This window comes from Brassica napus, chromosome C2 (assembly GCF_020379485.1).
Source record: "Brassica napus cultivar Da-Ae chromosome C2, Da-Ae, whole genome shotgun sequence".
Classification (NCBI taxonomy): Eukaryota; Viridiplantae; Streptophyta; class Magnoliopsida; order Brassicales; family Brassicaceae; genus Brassica; species Brassica napus.
The window spans coordinates 22,501,976-22,516,236 of record NC_063445.1 but is presented as its reverse complement, the minus strand read 5'-3'; the positions used below and the strand labels follow the sequence as shown (position 1 = coordinate 22,516,236).

The following is a 14,261-nucleotide window of genomic DNA, read 5'->3' as shown; positions in this document are numbered from 1 at the left end:
CATATAGTCTTTATTTATGAAAAAGGGCTCGTAACCGTTTTACTGGTAAATGGCCTAATGAGTTTCCCTTGTGTAGTTTCCCTTGTGTACATGCTACACACGTGAGATTCTTTGGGATAACTCTTCTTATCTTTTAATGTGTGCCTTTTGAATATCAATTTTCGCATCATGTTTGGACCAGGATGGCCAATCCGGTCGTGCCATAAAGTGTATATTTTCGCAGGCTTTTAGCCTCTATCATACTGATCTATGCATAGTCTAGGTCAGTAGAGAATGCATGTATAGTCTTTAGGACTTATTATGGCCTTGGGCGATTTTATACATATATCTGAATGAATTCTTTGTTTCCTTCGCCCATTGTTTCAATATGGAAACCTTTCATTCTTATATCTTTAAAACTCAATAGGCTGCTCTTGCTCTTAGAGCTAGGTGAATATAAGTCATCACTGATTTCTAGAAGCATACCCTTAGGCAATACTCCCTCTGTTCCTAAAAGATAGATTTTTTAGTATTTTCACACATATTAAGAAAACACATTAAAATACCATAATAAATGTATCGTTTTCTGTAATTTTCAATAACTTTTAACCAATAGTAATCCAAAAAAGTCAATTAATTTTCTTGAAGTTTACCATTTTTTCATAGAAAACACAAAAATACATCTTTCTGAAACGAACTTTTTTTCTAAAAAGTCTATTATTAAGGAACGGAGGGAGTAATATATTAGCCTAGCCATAGTCTTCTTTCAGACTGGCGATACCTGCTTTAGTAATTATATTGGCATTTTTCAGTCTACTCATATAAAAAAATCATTCATTCATTTAATCTAAGCAGACAATGTAATAGAAATAAATTCAAGGAGATAAAAATCAGAGAAAACATACAAGCAAAGCAATCACCCAAGTTTGATGTCGAAATCAGATTATCAACTTGATTCTTTTAGGCAATCATAAGTCTCATATTCCATAAGATCATCTTGATCATGTTCGAAATTATTTTCACCACCTTTATAGACCAAGTGGGTTTCAGGATTCTTCCCTTTCAGACTCTCTTTGATAGAGGTCACAAAAATGTTTGGGAGTCCTTCATATCTTTAGCCCAATGGTTCCCCATTCCACATCTATGGCACACTGATTTGGTCGAGCTTTGTGGTTTAAAGGATATACCACGGCCACTGCCTTGACCATGGCTCAAATTGGGTTGATACCCACGGCCTCTGCCATAGTGATTCTCACGGCCAAATGTGTTATAGTGGCCATGGCCACGTCCTTTCCACCCTCCACGGCCATGACCATGTGGTCTATCATTCTGGACGTGGTTACCTTTTTTTTTCTTCTGCGGCCTTATTGGTATCAGGTAATGGGGTTAATCCAGGAGGTCTCAATTCACTGTTTCTCATCAGTAATCCATTATTTTGTCCAGCTAGCAATAGACTCATCCACAGACTTATAGTCCTGCATCCTGGGATTCCTCCAATCAAATAGGGTCTTTGGTAATAACACCGTTCTTTGGTGATCATATCTCAATTTTTAACTATGTCCAAAGGTCTAGAGGATTCTCTATAGTCAGATACTAATCTTTGAGACTCTTAATTAATATTGCCATGTATCAATCTTTCTCATTGGCATTATTGCCTTCTATGATACATTCACCAAGTCTTTTTGACTTTAGGATAATCTTTGTATCCAATGCCCACCGTAAATAATTATCTCCAGAGAGATTTAGGGCAGCAAAATCCAGGTTGATTTTCGACATCTCAAATCATATATCACTCAATATTTAGGTATAATTTTCATGCGGCCTTACTCTTAAAAACAATCAATTCGGATTTCAATCTTGTGAGGACAATGAGACTATCAATCTTAAAGACATTTAATCAATCAGTCAATTTCTAGCAAGTCTCAGCAATACTATTTTTATGTGCTCATAATATTATGGTTTATCAAGACTAGCAAAATCGTATTAAATTAATCATGCAATTAGGGTTTAACAATCAATGGATTTTAGCAAGACTAGTAAAAAGATTTATTAATCACTCAATCAGTTTCAATGCTGATTTTAGCGATACTAGAATATAGATTTCAAGCATGAATTTCAATGAATCAGTTTCAAGGTTGATTTTAGCAATACTAGAATATAGATTTCAAGCATGAATTTCAATGAATCAGTTTCAAGGCTTATTGGTATTTAACATAAACCATGTGTAAATAATTTATCTAGTATCCGAATTTATCAAACCTCAAAAACATATAATCAGATCAATCAATTTAATCAAACTTAGCATACAATCTTAAACCTCAAGACATTAGATTTTATCATGAATCTATCAACCTAGCATACGGATTCTCAATTCTCAAAGACATCCAAATCAGATCAATATAACCTATCATACGGATTATTTAGGGTTTCTATTTAAAACAGATCAGATTACAAAACTATCAATCCTAGCAGATGATATTAAACCTCAAGAATCATGCAATCAGATCATTCGGATTTTAAACAAGTAAACCTCAATTAATCTATCAACCTATCGGATTATATAAGCAAAGCAAGCTAGCAACCTATCGGATTCAATCAATGTTTTAACAGGTTGGTCGGTTTAAACAATTTTATATCAAATGAACAATTAACCAAGCAGGATAAGAAAATAAATCTATCAATTTAACGGTCAAACAATTCTAGCAACAAAGCATCAGATTCAATCAGATTTAAAACCTCAATGATCAAAACCGAAAACAGTTTTGGTTTCAAAATATTCGATTAGGGTTTTAATATGTGATTTGATAATTATAGTATAATTAATTCTGATACTTATATTATTTAGGGTTTATAGATATAGAGTTAGAGTTTATGGGATTTTAACTTGTAAAAACCGATTTGGGGTTTTAATCATGTAGGAAAATGATTTAGGGTTTGGGGTATCGAACTTTTAGAGCTTCGATTTACTCAATTAGGATTTTTGATCTATTACCCTATGGTTTTGATTCATAAAGATTACGGTTTTAGGGTTTCTTTCTTTATCAATCAATCCATGTTCGATTATGGGTTCTTAGGTTTTGAATTACCTTTTAACCTTACATGATTGTTGAATCGGACCACCAAAGTAGTTGAGCCGCGAGCTGGACACGAACGGGACGCGAGCTGGAATGGATCGAGTCGCTTCTATCGGGTCGCGGACTTCCTTTGCTGCTTGATCGGGAACGCCTTGATCGTCGGACGCGAGCTGTCTGATGATGTCGCAAACGAGGAAGAGGTCGCATGCTGGAGCTGCTCTCGGATCGCGAACGTCTGAGCTAGGATCAGGAACGCCTTGGGCTGAAGCTGATCGGGGACGCCAGCTGGAACAGATGCGGGAACAAGAGACGCGATCGGGGTTTAGGGTTCGTCGAATCGCCGGCTAGGGTTAGGGTTTTAGGGTTTTTCGATTTGGGTATTAGCTTAGGGATTTAGAGTTTCGTGTTGATAACGCGTTATAAAAGTAACGGAAAAGTGTATATTTATTCATAACATAGAGGTTCCTTATATAGGAGATTACACCGTCATAGATAAATGAAAAGATTACAAATCATAATCTCTTGGTTATGAGACATCCACAATCTGGTTCATAACACCTATACCAATTATATAAAGTAGTTTTTTTTTTACAACAATACATTCACAGACTCAACTTGACTCTGTAAATCAAACCGACAACTCCGCATCCATGTGAACGACGAAAGACGGTTGTTTCCTAGCACTGCGTGCTAAGCTATCCGCCCTTTTATTCTCTGTCCGAGGTACATATGTATAAATATATTTATTAATATAAATATACAAAATATACAAAATTGATGAAATATAAATTATAAACTAAATCATTTCCACAACCATGCATATGTATAAAGTTTATTTTCAGATGACTAAATATTGTTGTATTAAATGAAGATTTTCTCAATATCAAATTTACGAGAATATTCATCCAACACTTTAATTCAAAATCTTCTAAATAAATTTTATTCTACCAAATATATACAAACTAATCTTCAACTACGATATATGCTTTAATTTAAACAAGAAATAATATTCTTATTTTAAGATAATTGACATTTTGAATATGGTATATAATAGTTTTATTTAGGGAAATTGTCACAAATACCACATTCATAGTAATACTTTTCATGTTTACACTAACTCCTCTTACCCTCACTTTTAATGAAGAGTAAAAAAACATTTATATCCAATGGTAGGATTTTTGGAATGTGAAATTCAGGATTCTAATAAATATATAAATAAATACTTAAAATATAAAAAAAATGTTTAAAAATAGTTTCAAACATAATTTTCGATATTCAAATTTTTGTTTTAAAAAAAAATCGAAAAAGAAAAAGAAAAAAATTTATGAAAAGTTCGAATTTGAAAAAGTATAATCCGAAAGCATAAAAACAAATTATTTTTTATTATTTATTATTTTTATTTATTTAAATAATTTATTATATATATAAAGAACAAGAGTATAAAAGTCTTTTGCCAACTAATGAATAATGTATTTTTGAAAATGTCCTTTTAGCGGTGGTAAAGATAAATAATAGTACCGTAAAAGTGGTAAACATGATATTCTTCCTTTTATTTAAGGAAAACCGAGATTTGTATAAATTTTGTTAAATTGTTATTAAAATTTTAAGATTATTTGAAGATATTTCAAGGATTTTGAAAAAAAATATTTTAGTTAAAATAAATGATAAATTTTATTCTTTAATAAATGTATTTAATTATCTACTTTATCAAATATAAAAAATACAAAACTAAATTGGAGAGTTGTCACCAAGAAACACATGCATAAAGCGTTGGTAGTGTTAACACCGGAGAAAGAAGAGGAAGATAAGGAAGAAGAGGAAAAGATATATGATTTATAGAGAAATTAGTGAAGTTGTTACCAAAATTGACCAAAGAGAAAGAGGAGAAAGAAAAACATTTTAATTCTATGTTTTTTAAATAAAATAAAATATAAATAAAATATTTTATTTTAATATAAATTGTTCATCTCTTACAGAGGTCAAAAATAAGAATTACTAAGAAGGAAACGAGATATGATTAGTAGAAAAAAACTGGTGGAATTTGTAAGAACCTTATTTTACTACCATAGGACAACTGATATTTGTAAAGAATAATAGGAACATAAATTAAAATTATAATACCGAAATATAAGAATAAAAAAGAATTGCAGAATCGAGATGGTTAATCTTTTTCCTTAAATCTTTAAACGCTTCGTAGTGTGACGGTTTCATAGCGCTCAGATTCCCAGGATACAACTGCAGCATTGTTTTTGTTTACCATCACCGAAAAACATAATCTATCGAACTTATTTCTGTGATGTACTCCCAGACTCAAAAGAATAAAAAATAAACATAACTATTCAACATGGAAGAATTGTTTTCTTATTTTCATTGTTCATCTGAATGTATGTATATAGAATGAGAAGAGGAATGACTATTATATAGTCACTAACCAAACCTTACGTTTGTCATAGACCAAACCGTAAACGTTGGCACAAAATGGAGATTCTCATCATAATTATATGGATGTGCATTTAGACGTAGGTTACAAAATCATAATCAATTTTGCATTCATACCTCCACTACTTCACATTGACCAATTTAATTAGCAAAGATATTTTTTCTTTATTTTATTCAAACTTTATTTACCACAAAGTTTTAAAAATAAAGACAAATAAATTAAGTAAAGACTAAACTAACAAGTCTAAATTCTTATTAATTTCTTGAATCATTTACCAAATTTCAAAACCTGAAATTTAGGTTTGGTCCAAATATCTTTCTTTCTCAGTATAAACAAAGTTTTAAACTTTGCTTTATTTTCTCCATTTTATATACAAGAGGATTATCACTTCATATTTCTAATATGAATATTTTACAAATACTTTCACATTAGACTTTCATTTTCCATTCAAAATCAACTCCGATTTTGACACACGAGTACATTACTTCTTAGTGTCCACGGTTATTCCGACGAACGTCTTCGCCCGGAAACTTATCGAAAATGGTCTAAAACCATTTTGTCAAAAACGAGTTCCAACAGAATTATTATCAGAACTGATGGAGAGAAAGAGGAGACAACCAACGTTTCTAACAGTGGTGAAAAATAAGAATCATGAAGAGGGAACGAGATATGATTAGTAGAAAAAACTGGTGAGATTGTTACCGGAACTGATGGAAGAGAAGGATGAGACAACCAACGTTTCTATTAAATATTTTCAAATAAAATATATATAACACAACAAAATAGTGCAATTTAATGTAAACTGTTTATCTTCTTCAGAACTAGAGAATAAGAACCAATAGTGGAAGAAAAAATGATTTGCGAAAACGTTGATAGTGTCATCAAAGATGATGGAGGAGGAGAAGAAACCATTACACGAACTAGAAAATAAGAAACAATAAAAAGAGGCAAAGAGAAGATACGGATGGCGCGGTGGTGGAGGAGAAGATAATGGAGTAACCGGAAATAGAGTTATATATCTGTCTCATCACTTGGTTGCTTGAGTCAAAACTTATGTAAAGGTAGTTTGGTCAGAATTTCAACTAATATTTATCATATCCTAGCATCTAATTTGATATGGTCAGTTAGCTTTTTTTTTTTTTTTTTTTTTCGAGGACAAATAAATATATGAGAAATTACCACAAATACCACATGAATAATATCACTTTTTATGTTTACACTAACTATTTTTATCCTCACTTTTAATGAAGAGTAAAATACACTTATACCCCGAGGGTTAACTAATCTAGACTTAGGGTTTAGAGTTGAAGGGTGTGGTAGGATTTTTGGAATGTGAAATTTAGGATTCTAATAAATATATAAATAAATACTAAAATAGTTTCAAATATAATTTTCGATTTTCAAAAGAAATTTGAAAAAAAAAAAACAAAAAAAATTTATAAAAAAGTTCGAATTTGAAAAAGTATAATTTGAAAACATAAACAAAAAATTTATTATTTATTATTTTTTAATTTTTTAATTTTTTAATTTTTTGATTTGATTTTTTTTATTTAAATGTTGATTTATTATATGTATATATAGATAACAAGAGCATAAGAGTCTTTACCACTTAATGAAAAAGATATTTTTGAAAATGTCTCTTTAGTGGTGGTAAAGATGAAAAATAGTACTTTGAAAGTGGTAAACATAAAATTTCCTCATGAAAATATTCACAAATAACATATATTATGTACCAGTTGAAGGTATAAAAACAAGATTGGAAATTTACACTCGCTCTCTCTCAAATATGTTAAGAAAACAAATTGAGAGCCCCAAGTCACAATTTATTTATGAGTTTCAAATTATTTTTAATCAATCCAAAAAAATTAACAAATTTAATTATCCATTAATTTTTTTAATATTAATCAACACTATTATCTTATGTTTTTTTAGTCAGTTAGAGTCAAAATCTTCATAGAAACTAACCAAATAAGTTATATTGTAATAAATCTAACATGATGTGATTTACAAGATTTTTAAAAATTATTGCTCTTAAAATAAATACAATGTATATTATTATAATCATTAGTGTGATTCACCTCAATACTCTCTCTAGAGTATACACATAGGATTTAAACGACTAATCGCATTACGACAAATGGTTATTTTCATATTTTCAAAAATGTCAATTTTTCCAAAAATATTTATTTCTGAATAAAATGGAAATCAATATCAAACTAATTAAGTTAACAAAAGTAGATAATTAAAAATAAGTTAACTTAATATATAAAATATTTTTCGACTTTTAACATAAAAATATAAATACAAATTAATAATTAATTTAAAAATGCAAGACTTTCTAAAAATTATAAGTAAATAAATTTAATTCATGATTTTTAAATTTTAGGCTATATGCTAATGAAAATATTCACAAATAACATATACTATGTACAAGTTGAAGGTATAAAAACAAGATTGGAAATTTACACACTCTCTCTCTCAAATGTGTTAAGTAAGAGAATAAATTGAGATCCCCAATCCACAATTAATTTATGAGTTTCAAATTATTTTCAATCAATCAAAAAATATTAACAAATTTAATTATCCATTTTTTAATATTAATCAACACTATTATCTTATTTTTTTAGTCAGTTAGAGTCAAAATCTTCATAGAAACTAACCAAATAAGTTATACTGAAATAAATCTAACATGATGTGATTTACAAGATTTACAAGATTTTAAAAATTATTGTTCTTAAAATAAATACATGGTAAATTATTATAATCATTAGTGTGATTCACCTCATATAAAATTAGAGAACAATGTTTATAAAATAGATAAAAAATACAGAGCCTAACAAAGCATGTCAAATAAGTTATTTAAGATTTTAAATAAAATTTATAACGAAGACCAACAATAAATTAGCATGAAAGATAACATAAAAATGATAGAATGAACAGTTGATATGAATTTATCAATATAAATATACTATCTAAGTATTATAATCAACAAACTAAAACATACAAATTTTGAATATTTAGAAGAAAAAAAATCTTAAGATTAAAATAAATACGCTATCTAAGACTTTTGCTATCTTATCGTCAGCATTTGACAACTAAAAAACCAATTATCAAAATTATTTGCTATTTTTCAAAAGATCTTAAAAATCTTCACTTAAACTCCAAAACAAACAAATATTATCTATTATAGCAAAAAATAAATTATAAATATTTTAATAAATTATCCGATCATGAAAGCTTAACTATAATACAAATAATTAATTAGATCAAGTAGTAGATAAATCTAATACTTTAGATTCTCAATATTATTAATTCAATAAATAAAATGTGACACAACATTTGCTAAATTCATTATATTTACTTTACTTTTTATATTATCTTACAGAGGCTATTTAATGTTAATTAAATTTTATCAAAATATTTATTGTGATTAAATTTTAATATAATTTTTATACTATCACATATGTATAACAATCACACATTAATTGTAAAGTTTTTTCCAGAATACAAAGAAAAATTACATATTATGCTTATATTTCAATCGTTTATGTTATTCAAATAAAATCTATGTAAAATTTATGATAAATATTATAATATATTAACAATTTACATGCATCAAAAAATTTATATAATATTTTAAATACAAATTAATATTTTTCAAAAATTATGAATATGCTTACATACATAATTATTACATTTATAAATACAAATAACTAAATAGTTAATAAGATGGTATAGTTATAAATACACATAAAAAATAAAATCAACAAATCATATTTCAGATAAGAAAATTATATAAATAAATTAGTTTAAAATTTATTATAAAACTAATCTAAATTATTAATACAGATTCGCGCTACGCGTGAGTATAAAATCTATATATATATATATATAATCTATATATATATATATATTATAATAGTACAAATTTCTCTCCTCCAAGAGTGTACACGTAGGCAGAGTTTTTTGGTGGGTCCCACATGGTCAATAATTACTGTATCTGTGTACTTTTCTTTTGTCTATTTTGTTAAGAGTTATTCTTGGGTTCACCAACCAATATGATTTCATTATTTCAAATTCGATATCTTTTAAAAAGGAAACAAAATATTGACAAGTTATATTATATTTTTAAAATAAAAAATAAAAAAAAAACTAGTTACAGAAAAAAGAATTAAAAAAAATCTTTTTAACGTCGCCAGCAAAACACTAAACCCTAAATCCTAATCCCTAAACCCTAAATCCTAAACCCTAAACCCTTGGGTAAACCCTAATTCCTAATCTCTAAACCCTAAATCCTAAACCCTAAACCCTTGGGTAAACCCTAAACCCTTGGGTAAACTCTAAACCTTTGGGTAAACCCTAAACCCTTGGATAAATCATAAACTCTAAATAAAAACACTAAACCCTAAAACTCTAAACCCTAAACCCTTGAGTGTTTTAGTGTTTAGTGATTTTGATTTAAAGTTTAAGATTTATCCTAAAATTTAGGGTTTACCCAAGGGTTTAGGGTTTAGGATTTAGGGTTTAGGGATTAGGATGTAGGGTTTAATGTTTTGCTAACACCGTTAAATTTTTTTTTTGTAATTATTACTATTTTTATTTATTTCTTTTTACCTATTAGTTTTAAAAAGATAATATAATTTGATAATATTTTGTTTCCTTTTTTAAAAGATATCAAATATGAAATAGCACAGTCCTATTGGTTGGGGTTCACCAACCAATAAGTCTTTTGTTAATGTGTTACGTGTTGCTATGGTTTTCTCATACATACCTTTAGTAACAGAGCCCAAAACAGTCTATATATTGTGAAGCCCAGTGTTAAGCCCTTCTTATTAATAAAGGTTTTGCTTTGTAACCCAATTAGGTCGTTCTTTGATCAAAACAAAAAAAAAACTTCCTCTCAATTTTCTATCTCCCTCGTCTCTAGCTTACCCTCCGTTCAACGCTTCACTCTTAATCTATACAATGAATCTTCTGTGTTCATTAAATCCATTAACTCCTACGAAGAATTCCGCTTCTCTTTCTTTACAATCAACGTGTAGTTCGTATAATAACGGAAAAAGTACCTCAAACCCTATAAATAGCAGAGGTTTGAGAGTGGAATCAAGCTACACCGACACCTCTCTAATTTTATCTTCTCGATATTTCTTATGGGTTTGTTTTTCTTTAATCTTTCAGGAAGGGAGCGCAAAGAGGGACTTTAGCACCGCGATTCTGGAGCGGAAGAAGGCGGTGAATCGTTTGGTTGTGGATGAAGCCATCAACGATGACAACTCCGTCGTGTCTCTACACCCTGACACCATGGAGAAGCTACAGCTCTTTCGTGGAGATACCGTCTTTCTCAAGGTTTGTGCCGTGAATAAAGCATGGAGAAAGAACTCTTTAGAAGGAAAACATGATTTAAAACAAATACCAGTTTTAAAGTTTGTATATTGACTATTGTGAATTAGTAATTTACTTTAAATAGTTTCAAAAATATGATATTCCTTTTTCTTTTTTTTTTGAATGAAAAAAAAATTTGGACCATTTCTCGATTTGTGCGTGTCATCCTTGCGCAGGGGCCATGCTAATCTTCTCTGTATCGTTCCAATTTTATCGGATGTCCCCGAAGGGACGATATTCCTTTTTCGTGCACTGAGAGTTAAGTTAAGTCATTCTAGAATCAACAATTTGATATTTCTTTTTTCTATTGCTTATGTTTTTCTTCTTCTTTTGGTTCCTTTGCTGAATCCAAGGGTCTTGTGAATGTGTCTCTAATTGTGTGTGTATGGACAACTTCCCTATGGATACTGTGGGTATTGCTTTAGCTGATGATACATGTGATGAACCAAAGATTATGGTGAACAAAGTTGTCAGGTCGAACCTGAGGGCTAGGTTCGGAGATGTAATCTCTATCCATCAGTGCCCTGACGTCAAGTATAGCAGGCGTGTTCACATCTTGCCCTTAGATGATACCATTGAAGGAGTTGGTGGAAATATATTTGATGCCTATCTTAAACGTGAGTGTGTTTTAGGTGTTTCTCCTTATATATATCTCTTAGTGAGGTATTTCGCTACCTATTTATATTAATCCTCATCTTCTGTCACGTCTCAGAACCACAAAAACTATGGAACCAGAAACGAGTCTTACAATTTTCTGACCTTCAGCTAAACCACAACGAACTAAATCAATACAACACTCACGAAATAGACAACAAAAACAACAACAACTACATCAATACTGCATCCCCTGTAAAGATTTACAAAGACCAACCATTACGTTTTACCGGAAAAAGAAGAAGCAATAACAACGTTCAGAAAGCCCCTAGTTTTTTATAGGTTACAGAATCAAATTTTCCAAAATAAATTGAAATATTTTTAAAACCGATAGTTTTCAGAAGAGAAAAAAAACAGAGAATCAATACAATGTCAATAAGTCAATAGTTGTGGGCTTGGGCTGATCATTCAGGATCAAGAAGACTTTTCGGCTCTTAACTCAATCAAATTTTCTGGCAAATACCCGTTTTTGAAACATTTACTTTTAGTGGGTTGGAATCTTGGGCCTTTTTAATAATGTAAATTATTATTCCATGTGTTTCAGTTTATTTGATATTTAAAAATTATTTTTGTTACAAAATAAGTTGTTTTCAATATATTAGATAAAATTTAACATAAGTTAATTTTTTTTTTGAGATTTATTCAAATTTTCTTATTAGTTGAGTTAATATGGTTTTATAATATTTTTACATCATCAAGATAAATTATATAAAAATTTGCATATTATTTATTTGTATGTACAAACATCGAATAAATAAAGTAGAGAGAGTATTTTATCCACGCAAAACATTAGATATGGAGGCAAAACGGAACATTTAGTGGGGACAATACATGAATTTAAACCTCTATAAATTAATAATGTTGGTACTTAGAAATTTTATTAATTTATAGAGATATTAATTTACAAAAGTTTTCTTATTTATATTTTTATATTTTAAGATATATATTATAAGATACGAAAATATTTGATTTTAGTGTATAGACATTAATTGTTATTTTTTGAAATTTGACATTTATATTGATTATATTATATTATTTAGAGTATATAATATATATTTCATAGAACTTAAATGTGGTTTTAGGTATAATATTACTAAATCTCATCAAAAATATATTAAGTATTAAGAAAATATAAAGATAATTTCATTGTGATTTGTGAATATAAAACAAATAATATAATAACAGGTTTTTACTTATTTAAAATATGTGTATATATAAATTATTAATTTATAATTTTAGTGAGACCATATATTTATATAGAAGTTTTTAAAAAAATATTATTTTATTATTTTATCAATTTGTGTCAAATTTTAAACCGGTTCAAATTGGAACAGACGAAATTATTAATTTATTGAGATTCTTAATTTATAAAATATTAATTCATAGAGGGTGTACCGTGAAATGTAAGCACACCCGCCCCTTCTCGGAGGCCCGAGGCATTTGCCTCTTTTTTTCCACATGGGCACGGCCCTGGTGTGTCTTGCGGTGATTGCTTGGCTGCTGGGGGATACACATCTGTTCATTTTGATGATAAGACTTTTTAAAGCTTTTTTCTTTAGGTAGATACAATTTTAATTCATTAAAAACAAAAAAAAAATCATAATAATATATATTAAAAGTTGCCATCTTACATGTTTTATTGACTTTTTCTTATAAACCTAATTATATCGTTATTATCTTTCTTTTATATATATATAAGACCAGGGGCGGACCTAGAAATTTAGTTAGACTGTGGCACATATATATTTTAATTTATAATAAATTAAATAATTAATATAATATAAATATTAAAATCAAACTGAAATAATTTATGACAACTAAAACATAAATCTCTAATATAAAAAAGTAATGAAAAAACTTATAAAGTCATTCTTCGATCTTTCATATTTTGGAATCTTTTTATCATCATATCGTTAGTCACTTTGTCAAAGTGCTCTTTTTCAGTATAGCAAACCATGCAATCGTTCAGAAATTCATCACCCATTCGGTTGCGCAAGGTAGTTTTCACAATTTTCATCGCAGAGAAAGATCTCTCGACTGTAGCGGTGGCAACAGGTAGAGTCAAAACTAGCTTCAAAAGTCGATAAACAAGAGGATGTGAAAGATGTTTTTTGGTCTCCACCATCACACGTGCAAGATCTCCAAGACCCTCCAAATTAGCAAACCTTTGATCTTCAGAGATATTGTCGATGTAAATACCAAGTTGATGCCCAAAAGATATTCATTCCATAGAACTAAAATCTTCAGGATAAAACTCTGACAACCGTACAAGTTTTGATTGATCAAACTGGTGGAATGAATCAGTGGGGCTCAAAGATGCAGTACAACCAAGCAATTCAGTGTTTATCTCGTCAAAACGATCATTGAACTCTTGAATCTGCATATCCAATACAGTGTAAAAACATTCAACTTGATAATGATGCAAGTTTGTTATGTTGCTTCTTTGTCTTGGCCTCTTTGGATTAACAAATTCTTCTTCCATAATAAATAACTCTGTGTTATTGTTCTTGCAAAAAGAGTTCACCTTTCCAATGATTGAATCCCATCCATTTTTTCTGAGCTTGCACAATTGTTGCTTGGTAGATTTCACTAGAGACATTGCATTCAAGATGTCCTGATCTTTTCTTTGTAAAGCCTTTGATAGATTATGTGTGAGACCAAGAAGAAGCAACATCAACTGTAAGTAGAACACAAAATCGAACGTGTGAAAGCAGGGGCGGACCTAGAAATTT

The 14,261-nt window shown here is 29.2% G+C and overlaps 1 long non-coding RNA gene, 1 other non-coding gene and 1 pseudogene across 2 annotated transcripts; 1 reads left to right on the top strand and 2 right to left on the bottom strand.

Annotated features, from left to right (window-relative positions):
• Positions 1-10,346: 10,346 nt before the first annotated feature.
• Positions 10,347-11,579, top strand: LOC111202590. Its single transcript, XR_002655479.2, has 2 exons — positions 10,347-10,582; positions 10,672-11,579. It is a non-coding gene; the product is annotated as an uncharacterized LOC111202590 (long non-coding RNA).
• LOC125582858 lies at positions 11,006-11,108 on the bottom strand. Its single transcript, XR_007320301.1, has one exon. It is a non-coding gene; the product is annotated as a U6 spliceosomal RNA (small nuclear RNA).
• A 1,808-nt stretch (positions 11,580-13,387) lies between the features above and the next one.
• On the bottom strand, positions 13,388-14,203 carry LOC106422001 (annotated as a pseudogene).
• Positions 14,204-14,261: the final 58 nt, after the last annotated feature.